We start from the raw sequence: 14,377 nt of genomic DNA, 5'->3' as shown, positions 1-14,377 counted from the left end.
TGCATACTCCAAACTATCTAATGTAAGGTCATGTCATATGGTGCGACTTAACATATTTTAATTTATTAATCAATAATTCATCATTTTTTTTAAATAATGAGTTATGTATTCACACACGTTCACTTACCCTAAACTTACCCCTAACACAAAACTGTCTGCATTTTTAGATTAAAAAAAAAAAAAACTAAACTGATTTATAAGCTTTTTCCCATGGGAACCAAAAAATTACTGGTATTATTATCCATTCTTTCCCATCATGTAGGGAATGCAGACACACACACATTTAAAGCTAACTAAAGGTGTACACATACTTGAGTATTTACAGCTAGTAGTGCTGTCAATTGATCAATTGTGATCGCATCCAAACTAAAGTTTTCTTTTTATTTCTCTGTACTGTGTATATTTATTATGTATATATAAGAATATATTTATATATTGATTTGTTTCTTGATTTGATCTTCATCGCTCAAAATTTGAAGGAATATTAGCTGTGTAGGTATACCACTGTTCTACTAACATGTTTGACCAAACAAGGCATTTCAACAAAAAACTTTATTTTGTGAAAAACACGAAAATTAGAGAACAGTAACCACTGTAGCATGAAAGAAGATTACAGCTAAAATCTTGGAGGATTACAGATGTCAGAATTTAGTGGGAAGTGTAAAGGGCGCTTGCTTTGAATAACATCTGTGGATGCAAGACATCACTATACAGTAGTTTCTCAGATCCTGGTCCACTCTTTCACAGTTCGGTAACTATAGTGGGTTTCTTAACCATAGCTTTCAGTTGTGTTTAGATCAGGACTCTGGCCCGGTCATTTTTATTATTTCAATCTTCTTAGCTTCAAGGAACTATTGCTTCACCTGTTTTGCAGTGTGAGTGGGAGTATTACCTTACATGAAAATTGCTGACTGACTGGGAGTAGCTTGCAGGGAAGGAACTGCACGTTGCTGCAGGAAGTCCTTCTGATAAACATTTGCATTCACCCTGCCATGTATCTGTATAAGAAGCTTAACTTCTGCTGCAGAAAACATCCCCAAACCATGACACTTTCTCCTCCACCTTTCACTGACTTTTACGTATCGGGCTTAAGTCTTTCCCCAGTTTGACGCTGAACATTGTCCCATCAGACTTGAATGAATTAGTGTCATTGTAAACTTGTAGTATTCCCCCCAATAACCCCTGAAATGCCCTAAATGTAACTGTCTGAATAAACATTAGAATTTATTATATGGTTCAAAGTAAATTAATGATTTTGGATTATCAGAGGAGCTTGCATAATGTAAACGGCGGCAGAGGAGGAGGTCAAGTTCTCATCTACTTTCTCACACACCTGATAAAGTTATTGCACTGGACACTTTGACCTTTTTTAACTTTCATTGTCTGGGCAGTGAAACTTTTTACAACATTCTAAATATATTTTAAAATTATGTTCCGCAGAACATTTTTTTTTTTTTTTTTTGGTGCAATTTCCTAAAAGACGAAAAATTCCTTATTAAAGGAAGGGTAGGCGATTTCTGAGAGGCTAGCAGTAGCAAGATATAGCTTTGAAAGCATAAGGTTGCACCTTCCCTGCAGATCTCTTTCCAAAGCACCGCCTCCTCCAAAACACATGAATGCACTGAGGAGACTAGAGGCTAACAAGCAGCACAATGAGAGATGGTGTTGGTGGACAGTTGAATGCAACGCTCTCAGAATACCTCATGTCATTCATCTGTGATTAAACATTATAGTTCAAAGAACATAATATTACAATAATAACACCTTCTACTCCTGCTTGTTCTGCAAAGTGTAATGGAACAAGCTGATGCCGTATCATGTCTTCGTGAACAGGGTGCATTGAGGTATGCAAATACGGTACATGCATTGACAGGAAGATCTCGGACAGAGGGATATGACTGGAAGAACATTTTATGGTACTACGTCTTCTATAGATGATATAAATTCATATCAATACATTTAGACCACTTAACTTAGTGATTGTTATTTGGATGTGAATGTACTTTCAACCAGCATAACAAAAAATGTTTTTATACCAAATCACCTGACCTACACTGTCTTTAACTGAAAATAAATAACAAAAAGTGGAAATATGTCTCTGAAGACAATAAATAAATAAATAAAAAGTGTGCCTATATAAAGCTAATCATGAATTAAAGGTATGACAAACTGTATCTAAACCAGTCCTTCCTCCATCATTGATAAATTACAGTGTGCCAGAGTTTGTCTAAAAGGCAATTATTTCACAGGGAGCTGCTGCTCATGTTTAAAAATGAATAATATGAAATATGGATGATCCATAGAGGATTGTCGTAGTAGTTACCGATCTAAGATGTGGCCATCATTCAGTAGAAGCTACAAGGAAAACTTGTTTTGAGTGATCTGTTTCTCTATGTTCTAACAGGTTGTTTACAATCATTAAAACGTTCAGGTAAAGGCCAGTGTCTTAGAGTCTTAGAAACTGACTTTGGGAACAATAGACTGTATTGGTTGCGACAAAGGTTGACAAAACTTCACACTAAGCTAATTAAACACTTACATGGTTTGTATACTGTACACACAATGCAAATTTAGGAAATTAGTCATAATGAGGCTATCATTGAAGAGAACAATTTAATAACTACAAAGAGAATTAGGCTGTCCACACTTTGATTATGCTAGTGTTTTTACACACTTAATTCTGTTTTCTATACAGCTTGAATAAAGGTTTTTGCTGTTTTCCATGAAGGCTGAACTGTAATGCCAGACTATGCAAACACGCATCATGTTGCAAGCACTTTAGTACACAAGTTCATTAGCAAACCAGTGTAATATTTTTATCTAATAGCTTTAGCAAAACGGTGTCAGTCTTTGAACATTCTGATTTCAGAACGTATGTCCCACTAATTTTAACCCACAAAGGCCAATGCTGCTTTGTTCAATTTGCTTCTAATAATGCTTTAATTTGTTTTATATTAACCTCTCACTCACTATGAGATTAGAGCAAATCTGACAGAGGTTCATTTGACAGCTCTTATATAATGATCTGAGACTTACAGCAGTTGTTTCTCTCATAAATTAGATTTTTTTCATGAATCAATTCATACTGAACTGGAGAAGTAAATTAAGGCACTTGTGTGGTGATATTTTCCTCCTCCTCTTTAGCTCACTGTTGCAAATGTTCAATTATATTTGACTGAATCTGACTCAACAATATAACAATATAAATAAGTAGAACTGAATTATGAAGAACTCTGAAGCCTGTGAATTCAAGGAGAATCCAAGTTGTCAGTTAAGTATGTCGTAGATGGGGGATGGGGGTCTTAGACAACCTAGCTTCTGTCCCAGATGCCATGTCCGTTTGAAGCCTAATGAGCCATATGCTTGAAGAATACAAACAAACCATCAGAGTAGCTCAGGCTAACCTGGAAAAATTGCATGCAGCTCACTAATTATAGGAAACTCTCAGTATATTGATACAGACAATATCCCAGTGAAAACAAAATTTGAACAGATAAAGTGCACAGCATCATTTGTGAACTACTGCTTATGTGAACTAACATTTTACCCTAAATAATTTTGATGAGGAATATATCCCAAATTATTTGTGCAATGGATACCTGAAATTAAGCAGTTTGTTCAAAAGAGGAATACAATTGTAAAGGTTGCACTTTATTTTACAGTACGTGTACTAACATGTAGTGTACTTACAGCGTATATATCTAAGAAAGTTCTGGTAATACAAAGTAACTACATGAGGTAGGGTTAGGTTTAGGTGTAGGTTCAGGGTTAGAACCTAGTTATTACATAGTTATTGTAATTACTATAATAAGTACATAGTATGTACATGAGGAACAGCACTGTAAAATAAAGTGCTACCATTGTAAACTATAAGCAGGAATCTGTTTACAAGCACCTCTAACATCATTTTATTTAAAAAATAAATTTGGAAATAGAAATGCAATTTCTATTGCAAGAAAAGCATTATTTACGTAAGCATTAAAGTAACAATCAATATTCTGTCTACAATGTGACTTAATTATTTTTTTATCTACTTTTCTTTACACAGGTATTTACAGTAATTCTTACACTCTGCCAACTATTACCTTACAGTAACAACAGAATCAGTAAATACAACAAAATCTAGAGCTCCAAGCGTAGAGGTCTTCAGTGATATTCCTTTACTGTCATCATTTTGACTGTATGGGTATCAGTCTCTTGAGATCACCCTGCTTCCTCTTACTTAAAAAGCAAAAAAAAACATGAGGAGTTTACCTCCACTTCAGTTAGGGAGAGTCAAAACTTGGTAGAGATAAGCAACTCACTGAAATGTATCAGAAACCTGCAGCCTCCTGCTGCTTTTAATCTTAAACACAAAGAAACCAGAACTCTTGATGGGGAGACAGAAAGACACTTCAATGACTCCTTCACAAGTAACGACAGAGACGAAACCTTGTTAACCAGATCCCATAAGGTCCTGAACACTTGGCTTTGACAAAAATGACACACACTTCCATAGAAACTGATGGCTGAAAATTCAATTTCTGTGTGGTATACAGTATATACTGTATACAGTAGCATCATGTCAGCCCTCAAGTGCTAGAAGAAACCAGAAAAGATGGATTTAAGAAAATGTGACCGTCTTGACAGTCAAAGAGCTTGGAAGCAAGAATTATGTGGTAATTTTAATTAAATCAAATTTAAACTTTCTTGAAATCACAGTAACAACTTCCCTTTTCAGAATTTTCTTTTCAGAAACCAGGAACATGATTTTCCTTTTAAAACCTTCCAAAGATCTATTCTGCTCTGTCAGTTTCATTGTTGTCATTATTCTGGATCTCCATAATTTCCTTGGAATTGTATCTTCAAGAAGACGAAGGATCTGTCCGTGCATGTAACCATGAACTTGCAATAGGGACTGCAGGATATCAGAAAAACAGAAGTCAATCTAAGAAGCCCCAAAGGCTTGAAGAGAAGCAGTCCCATAATAACTGTAATCATGAGCCCAAATTCAGACAGTTCCTCTATTACAGTATACTGGTTCACAATGGTCATGACATTACAGATGCAGTATAAGGCAATCACAAAACTCAATAAAAAAAATATATGGACAAAATCAGTGTCACAATTTATTTTTAAATGGTTGCAGGTCAGGAACATGCTCTTTCCTGGTCATCATAACAACAAATACCATCCAAGCATGACCAGAGGGTGAATTTATAGCAAACTATAAATACACATAAGCAATAGTTTTCCAGGAGGAGAATAAAAAGGCTTTGTCAAAAGTGTTACATTTACAAGACAATTGGCAAACTATTTTACATCAGAAAGACCTACAAAGATCTATTTTGCATCTAAGATGTCCCTTGCAATATGAGCACAGAATATAATACAGCAAGGATCAGAATAAACACCTTTACAGTATCTCACTATAAGCCTGCAAATCTTTCAAACTGGTTAGATTCTGAGACTCACTCTGTGCTGCAGTCAGACCATCAGGCCACATTGATCAATCCAAAAGTGAAATGGAAATTTCTTCACAAACACTCTGAAGCTGGAAGGGTGTCATTTACTATCCACATAATGTGGACCAGTCAGCTTGTTTTGCTTGACAAAGTGCATGACTTCTGATTGCAGTCAAAACAGGTAGGCTTTAAAAAAAAAGTAGAGATTAAAAAAAAAAAATCCCTGAAAATGAAAGATATCAAGGTGCAAGGTTTAAGGTGGGCCATGATAAATGAGACCTGAGCTTTCCATTTCAGTGGTGGCAGTTGATTAAACCTATTTTGTGGAATCTGCTTTTGGTCATTCATCCCTGTCTGTGATCTGTCTAGTGCTGCCTTACAAATTAAACAGAGCCCAAAGTACTCCAATAGACACCATATAGTGAAAAAATGTTGGGAAAGTGGTTAATCCTTAAAAATCATTTTCTACCTGAAAACCCTTAAAATTGCTTTCTTGATGTAATCTAACATATTGTAGTATGGTTGATTCAGTTGTTTTAACCAATATTTTTGATTCAAATATATTATCACAACATGAAAAGCATTTTCAGATTAATGGACAGAACATTTTCGGCATGCGGTGTAAACTCATTTGTTTTACATCATTGTTAAACTTTGATGAAAGCTAAATGCATTATTTATTTTACAGAATAAAACAAGAGTAATTCAAGCCATGTGTGGAAAGGAAAGGTTTAATTTATTTTTAGCATATCAGGCATATTAACTCTGGTTAAATGCTACCAAATTGGTTCGACAACAGATCAACACATCTGAGATGAAAACGTTCCAATACTTCACCCCATTTTAATTAAGTTGATCACAAAAAGTGTTTCATGATCACATTCATTAATTTTGTAGTGAAAAACATGTAAGCTCATATTGTATTTGCATTTGTCATCCAGTTTTCTTCCAAACAATAAACCAGTCTCATTAAAACTTCTGACCAATCAAATGCTGTCTAGAATCCAAAGATGAGATCGGTAGCTTGTTCACAGTTTAGTAGATCCTGTACAGTGAATGGTTTGAAGTGCAAAATGTACTGTAGTTGATAGGGAATGATTTTATAATTGAAACTGTTGTTGAAAGCTCAGCTAGATTAATAATACCGTATCTGATGCTCTGCATGGGAACTGGGGCCTAATCACAGGCAACCCATAAAAGTTAAGGCCCAATCCCAATTCTATTTTATACCCCTTCCCCTTGTCCCTTAAAACAGAGTGTCAAGGGGTAGGGGAGAAAATATTCCCCTGAGTATTGGGATACCACTACCATGACGTCACACGTCATCAGCATTCGTAGTCTAGCTTACAATACACACATATACAGGTATGCTGGTGTGCATTAAAGCCTTTAATTATCGTTCTGTGTTAATGAGCTGCTTACTGACACACACACACATATCGTAAATCGTGAAGCTCACACATCCAAGAGAAAAAATAAACTTGTCAAAGCTGCCCCACAACTTTTATTAAATACAGTTTAAATACTGAATCGCTACATTATATTTTCAAGCAACGAGAGGATACAATCGCTGTTTTTAAGTAAATTCACTCTAAAAGGATAAACGCACAGACGCGAATACATGCAACTTCCATTTCTCTCTCTCTCTCTCTCTCTCTCCCTCTCTCTCTCTCGAATAGGAAATATTTGAGAAAATGGTTTAGCGATTTCTAATTATTGGGGGGGGATTAATCAATGTCTACGGCAGTTATCGCACTGATCAGACATGCTGTGGCACTACCATGCAGTTTGTAATGACATGACGTTAGCAAATATTAGCGATTTTTTTGCAAATAATTCTTTGAGTAACATGACCATGAACTCACAATTGAATGTAACATAAAACAAATGATTACTTTTCGTTAAAATCTTTATTTATGCAAAAAAAAAAGCATGTTTCCGAGATAATTCATACCCCTTCATTTGAAGTGTGGTCCCGAAAAATCTTTGTTTGAAGGGCTATCTGGCCCTTCCCCTTACCCCTACTCCTCCAACCAAAAGAGAATCGAGACACCCCTCCTCCTCTACGTGAATGCGCGAAACGGAGGGGTGGGAGAAAGGGGAAGTGCTAAGGGGTAGAATTGGGATTGGGCCTTAGTGTCAGATCATATGTCACCATTCCCATCTTTGAATTGAGAGATCTGAACCAGCATGCTCTGTGGCTAAATTACCCAGAGGGGTGTTGCACTCCTGCCTGTCTTAAAAATAATTCAAACCTATGCCCTCTCAACTGCTAAAAAACCTTAACTTACTTACTGCATGGATAAATACATTTATTAATCTGTGTTAATTTCTGCACCAGTGTGCCTAACAAGAAATAGTTCTTGAATTAAATGGAAGTGTTTGAATTGTCACTGTGATTTATTGGTGAGACTACAAAGCTCTAATTAAGAAATACATTTGAGAACTTATTCTAAATGTTGGCACTTAACTTTCATTCTCTATGTCTGTTTTGGAGCTTTTGATGTTCTGGGGAAATCATTAAGTAGCAGCTCCCTTCTCACACACACCTGATCCATTTATACTGTACATATTGAGAAGCCAGACCGCTGTCAGGATTGGACCTGTTTTTTCATGTGTTTTTTGGTCTGTTTCCTGTCCTTATTTAGTTTGATTATAATTAATTCCCTGCACCTGTCTGTTCTTTGTTAACCTACCTTTTTAAGCCCATGTCATTTCTGTTCAGTTTTGTCGAGTCTACCAGTTCCATACATGTATCTTCCTCCTGTTCTCCCTGTTGGATTTACTCCCGTGTTGGATTAATAAAGACTATTTTGATTATCCTCGGCTCCGTGTTCCTTCTGGCAGAGTAGCGTGACAACCACTAGATTGCACCCTGGACATAAAGGGCACCCCTGGCGCATGTCTCTGGACATAAATGGCAACATTTCTGTCATCTTTTAATGATGTCTCATTCACTCATGTATGCTCTTGTGGCCATCATCTAAAATCTATAAATAAGCAGAGAATATTATAAAAAAACAGTAGTTGTGTATTTTGTTGCTGTTACACATTTAATAGTTGGCGGCAAAATGTGGCAAAATTGTAACACTCGTCTCCAAAGACAAATATGTAGAAAGGTCGAACGCAAATGGAGACGGGACAGGCTAAGTGTCTCCCTCCGCATGTTCAAAGACTCACTTACAGCATACCAGAACACTGCTAAATCAGCTAAAGCCGCATGCTTCTCAAACTTAATTGAATCGAATCACTCTAACCCTAAGGTCTTGTTTTCTGTCATTCATTCTGTTTTAAACCCATCTGCTAAATTGTCTGTTGCCTCAGATGCTCTATGTGAAGACTTCCAGAGATTTTTTTATTAACAAAATCACTACATTAAGGACCAGTATCTGCCCTAAATTAACTCTCCCCCATATTATGCCGCGTACCTCCTGTGTTTGGGAGGCTTTTGTTCCCATTAACCTCCTGACACTGAAGGATGTGAGCGCCAAGCTCAAACCTTCATTTTGCCCAAATGATATCATTCACCCGAGATTTTTTAAATTAATCACAAACACGGTGGGTCCAGGTATGGTATCCCTTATTAACCAGTGTCTAAGCACTGGCTCTGTTCCGGCCAATCTTAAAGTGGCTACGGTCACTCCTTTGCTCAAGAAGCCTTCACTGGTTCCTTCTGTTTTAAAAATTACCGGCCCATCTCTGTCCTACCTTTAATGTCCATGTTATTAGAGAAAATTGTGTTGGATAAGTTCCAACACTTTTTGTCAAATAACTGTATATGATGTCTTTCAATCTGGGTTTAGGACTGCCCACAGCACTGAGTCCGCTCTCCTGTGAGTGCTAAACGACATTTATCTCTCCACTGACTGTGGAGACACTGTGGTTCTAGTTCTCCTAGATCTGTCGGCGGCTTTTGACACCGTTGACCACCCTATTCTGTTAGCTAGACCGGAGATGTGGGTGGGCATAAAAGGCTCTGTCCTGTCATGGTTCCAGTCTTATCTTACTGACAGATAGTTTTTAGTAAAGATGGGAAACTTTTCCAGCTCCATGGCACCCCTGAGATGTGGTCTTCCACAGGGCTCTATTTTGGCTCCCTCTCTATTTTCTCTTTACATGCTAGCGCTGGGCACAATTTTTAGGAAACACTGTGTATCTTTTCACTTTTATGCAGACGACACCCAAATTTACATTCCAATCAAGTGCAATAATCCTGCAGCATTAAACTCTCTTCATCTATGCTTGGAGAAGGTGAAGACATGGCTTATGGGATTATTTTCCCGCCAAATGTATTGCAGTCACAGATCGAAAAATAATGAGCATAAATAAAATATTTTAAAACACGTGTAAAATAATAACGCACAAAACCGAAAAACAAATGCAATTTTTTAAAATAACAAACATCGCAGTCATGGATTACACAAATCTGAAACATGAATTCAACATTTTCCAAATCGCAAACAAAATCAGGTTTCCTGCTCATATATTATTTTTTTTGTGTGCTTGTGTTCTTTCCCCCTTTTCTCTTGTTTCCATGTTCTGTGCTTGCGTTTCTAAAAGTTGCAGTTTGAGTTTCATGTAAACCAGGGGAGGCTTCAGCGTCACCATTGGCCGCAAGTTCTAGATTGACAACTGCACCTCTAGCCAATCAGTTCAAGGGGGATTTGACGTCACTCCAATGCGACTCATGGCTGATGTGGCAGCATAGACAGTAAAAGAAATGGACACAGCGACCCCATTGGAACTCAACTGAGACAATTGAAGCCCATTTTTAGCGTTTTTTAGCACTTCCGTTTCTGACGCGCAGACTCAAACGAAGCTTGACGACGTCAGCAACCTGTCTGACAGATGTGAATGTTCTAGTAGCTGTGCATGAAAACTGCCATCGTTAATCTTGCAGAGACGGTGAGCTTGAGCGGGGAGTTCTTTGGCGTGAGTGAGCAGGAGTAAGTATTCTGATTAATTATTTTGTATAGTATTTTAAAATGTAACGCCAGTACGCCATATTAAGTTAATTGGCTGCAAGCTTCTCCTCCTGTCTGTACGGTAATGCGACAGAGAGTCGAGTGGTTGTGACGCAATCGTTAGCCTATTTTTTACAAAAACTGTTTATACAGTGCCATAATGTAACATAGAAGGTAATGGAGCCATTTATACATTGTCGTGTATCTTTAGAAATAAATAATGGACAAACGGAGTCTTTAAACGCCTCAAATGTAAAGTTATTCGCTGTCAAAGTGACGCCAAAATGAATGGGAGTCAATGGGAATGCTAACGCAAGTGAAGTTCTGCTACAAGATGGCAGCACGCAGCCGACTTATCCATCTCATTCTTCACACAGCAGCCACGAGTCGCATTGGAGTGACGTCAAATCCCCCTTGAACTGATTGGCTGGATGCGCAGCTGTCAATCTAGAACTTGCGGCCAATGTTGACGCTGAAGCCTCCCTGATTTACATGAAACTCAAACTGCAACTTTTAGAAACGCAAGCACAGAACGTGGAAACAAGAGCAAAGGGGAAAAGACCACAAGCACACAAAAAAATAACATATGAGCAGGAAACCTGATTTTGTTTGCGATTTGGAAAATGTTGAATTCACGTTTCAGATTTGTGTAATCCATGACTGCACTTTTGTAATTTTAAAAAATTGCATTTGTTTTTCGGTTTTGTGCATTATTATTTTACACATGTTTTTAAATATTTTATTTATGCACATTATTTTTCGATCTGTGACTGCAATACATTTGGCGGGAAAATAATCCCATAATGGCTAGCTCAAAATTTCCTATCCCTTAATGATGATAAGACCGAGGTCATTGTTTACAGCCCAAGTGAAAGGTCCCAGTGCACATGCCCAGACTTGGGGAGTCTATCTCCCTTTAAATCTACAGGAGTGCGGAACTTAGGTGTTCTTGTTGACCAGTCTTTAAAGTTTGATAAACACATCTCATCTGTAGTCAGTTCTGGTTTTCTACCAACTTCGCTTACTATCTAAAATCAAAGGCTTTCTCACTCCATTAACTCTGGAAATGGCGGTTCATGCTTTCATCACGTGTCGACTGGATTATTGCAACTCACTATATTGGGGTATATCAGATTCTCAAATCTCCCGTCTTCAGTTAGTCCAAAATGCTGCGGCCAGACTCATCCATAATTGTCGCAAATATGATCATATCTCTCCCATCCTCAGATCTTTACATTGGTTACCAGTCCGGCAGAGAATAGATTTCAAAATTCTTTTCTTTGTCTTCAAATCTTTACACAACCTAGCACCAGTTTATCTCTCTGAACTTATTCATCCGTACATTCCGTCCAGAAGTCTCAGATCCCACGACCAGGCGCTGCTGGTAGTCCCTCGTGTCAGACTTAAGCGTAGAGGGGAGCGTGCTTTTGCGGTGGCAGGGCCTTGTCTGTGGAACACCATGCCTCTAGAGATCAGAACTGCTCCCAACCTCTCTGTTTTTAAGTCTCTGATCAAAACGTATCTATTCTCGTTAGCATATTGATTACTTATCTTAGACTGTTTTTTATTATTTTACATTTGCTTCTTGATTTTATAATTAATCTTAGCTTAGTTGTTCTCTATGTGCTTATGTGTGATTTGCACTTTGGTCTGTCTAGCGGCTGTTTAAATGTGCTATATAAATAAATGAACTTGAACTTGAACTAGTTGCTATGCTTACTGTAGATTAATGCAAAAACTGCAATTAATGAGTTGTGGGAAATAAGTTAAAGGGTAACTTCACCCAATAATCAAAATGATGTCATTAATAGCTCACCCTCATGTCATTCCAAACTCGTGAGACCTCCATTCATCTTCGGAATACAGTTTAAGATATTTAAAAGAGAGCTCTCAGTTCCTCAATTGAAGCTGTGTGAACGGTATACTGTCCATGCCCAGAAAGGTAAGATAAACATCATCAAAGTAGTCCATGTGACATCAGAGGGTCAGTTAGAATTTTTTAAAGCGTTGAAAATACATTCTGATACAAAAATAACAAAAACTACGACTTTATTCAGCATTGTTTTCTCTTCCGGTCTGTTGTGAGATTTCAAAACACAAGCCATTTAGTGATATCTGGTTCGCAAACTAATCATTCGATGTAACCGGATGTTCTTGAACCAGTTCACCAAATAGAACTGAATCGTTTAAAACGGTTTGCGTCTCCAATAAGCTTTAATCCACAAATGACTTAAGCTGTCAAATTTTTTATGTGGCTGACACTCCCTCTCAGTTAAAACAAACCAATATCCCGGAGTAATTCATTTACTCAAACAGTACACTGACTGAACTGCTGTGAAGAGAGAACTGAAGATGAACACTGAGCCAAGCCAGATAATGAACGAAAGATTGACTCGTTCTCGTTCTCTTCATTTGTGAACCGGATATCACTAAATGGCATTTGTTTTGAAATCTCACAACAGACCGGAAGAGAAGACAATGCTAAATAAAGTCGTAGTTTTTGTTGTTTTTGTATCAAAATGTATTTTTGATGCTTCAAAATATTCTAACTGACCCTCTGATGTCACATGGACTACTTTTGCCGCGTTTCCACCGAAATTGCCCGGGACATTTGTACCAGGAACTTTTTTTCCCAGGAACTTTTTCCCCCCAGACCTGTTGCTTTCTGCGTTTCCACCGCGGTGTAAAGTACCGGGAAGATTAGGCAAATAGACTGGTGATGTAGGTCTGCGCGTGTTTCTCAATACAAAGTACGCTGATTTCGGATGTGCATGCTCGGTAGTTCAGACTTTGCACATTCGACTCGGGAGTGTGATGTCCGCGGCGACACGAATCCGGTAAATCTGCAAACAGCAGCGTGATAACTTCAGTCAGCGGACCATGGCTACTGTAATTTTTCTCTCTGTATATTTGCAATAAAATGAAATAGGATATCAAATACACTGCCTCCTTTCATTTTAATTTAAACATAACAGCTGCAGAAATGAACTTAGTTCAGGGATATGTGTATATGTATACAGCCATTACAATGAAACAAAATATTATATAAATTTGCCTTTTTTTATTTTCATTTTAACGCATAGATAAGTTGAATTCAGACCAAAGATAACCTGTTAGATTTACCCAAAATGAATTATATTTTATGTTCAACCACTAAAGAGAAATCAGAGCCAGCGGCACATATCAGAAGGTCTAGACGAGGTGAGGCTACTTCTCGGCGGATACATGAGGACTGAGCTCCTGCTGATCGCGTGGTGGTCACCGTCTCCGAGATCGGCGAAACATTTTTAAATAGGCGCTATCTTTATAAATAAACCACAGATTTGAGTTTTAAAAAACTACATTCTTATGATCCGAGTAAATGGTGGTTGAACTCAACCAATGCTGCGTGAACTCAACCAATCAACATGTTTAACGCCCAAGTCCTGCCCCCGAAAGTTCCGGAACTTTGAAAAAGTACCAACTCGCCAGCAGGGACTTTCTGAGGGGCATTTTTTTTACCCAGAACTTTATTTAGTTCCTGGTTCCTGCGGTGAAAACACACCGAGTACCAGGCCAAAGTCCCTAGTTCTTGGGTAAAGTTCCTGTGGTGAAAACGTGGCTTTTGATGATGTTTTTCTTACCTTTCTGGACATGGACAGTATACTGTACACACAGTTTCAATGGAGGGACTGAGAGCTCTCGGACTAAATCTAAAATATCTTAAACTGTGCTCCGAAGATGAATGGAGGTCTCACCGGTTTGGCACAACATGAGGGTTATTAATGACATAATTTTGATTATTGGGTGAACTAACACTTTAATGTAAGACACAAAAATGGCTATTTTTGCAAATAACTTTTTGAAAATCGTGATCTTGGTATCCATGGATTTCTTGGGTCATGCCAAATCTGTGGATGTCGATTTTTGTAATTTTGAAGCTCAGTCTTTGCCAGGTTGAAATGAGCTCTGTGCAGCTACCCTTGGATC

This window comes from Carassius auratus, chromosome 5 (genome assembly GCF_003368295.1).
Source record: "Carassius auratus strain Wakin chromosome 5, ASM336829v1, whole genome shotgun sequence".
Classification (NCBI taxonomy): Eukaryota; Metazoa; Chordata; class Actinopteri; order Cypriniformes; family Cyprinidae; genus Carassius; species Carassius auratus.
This window is presented reverse-complemented; position numbering follows the sequence as displayed.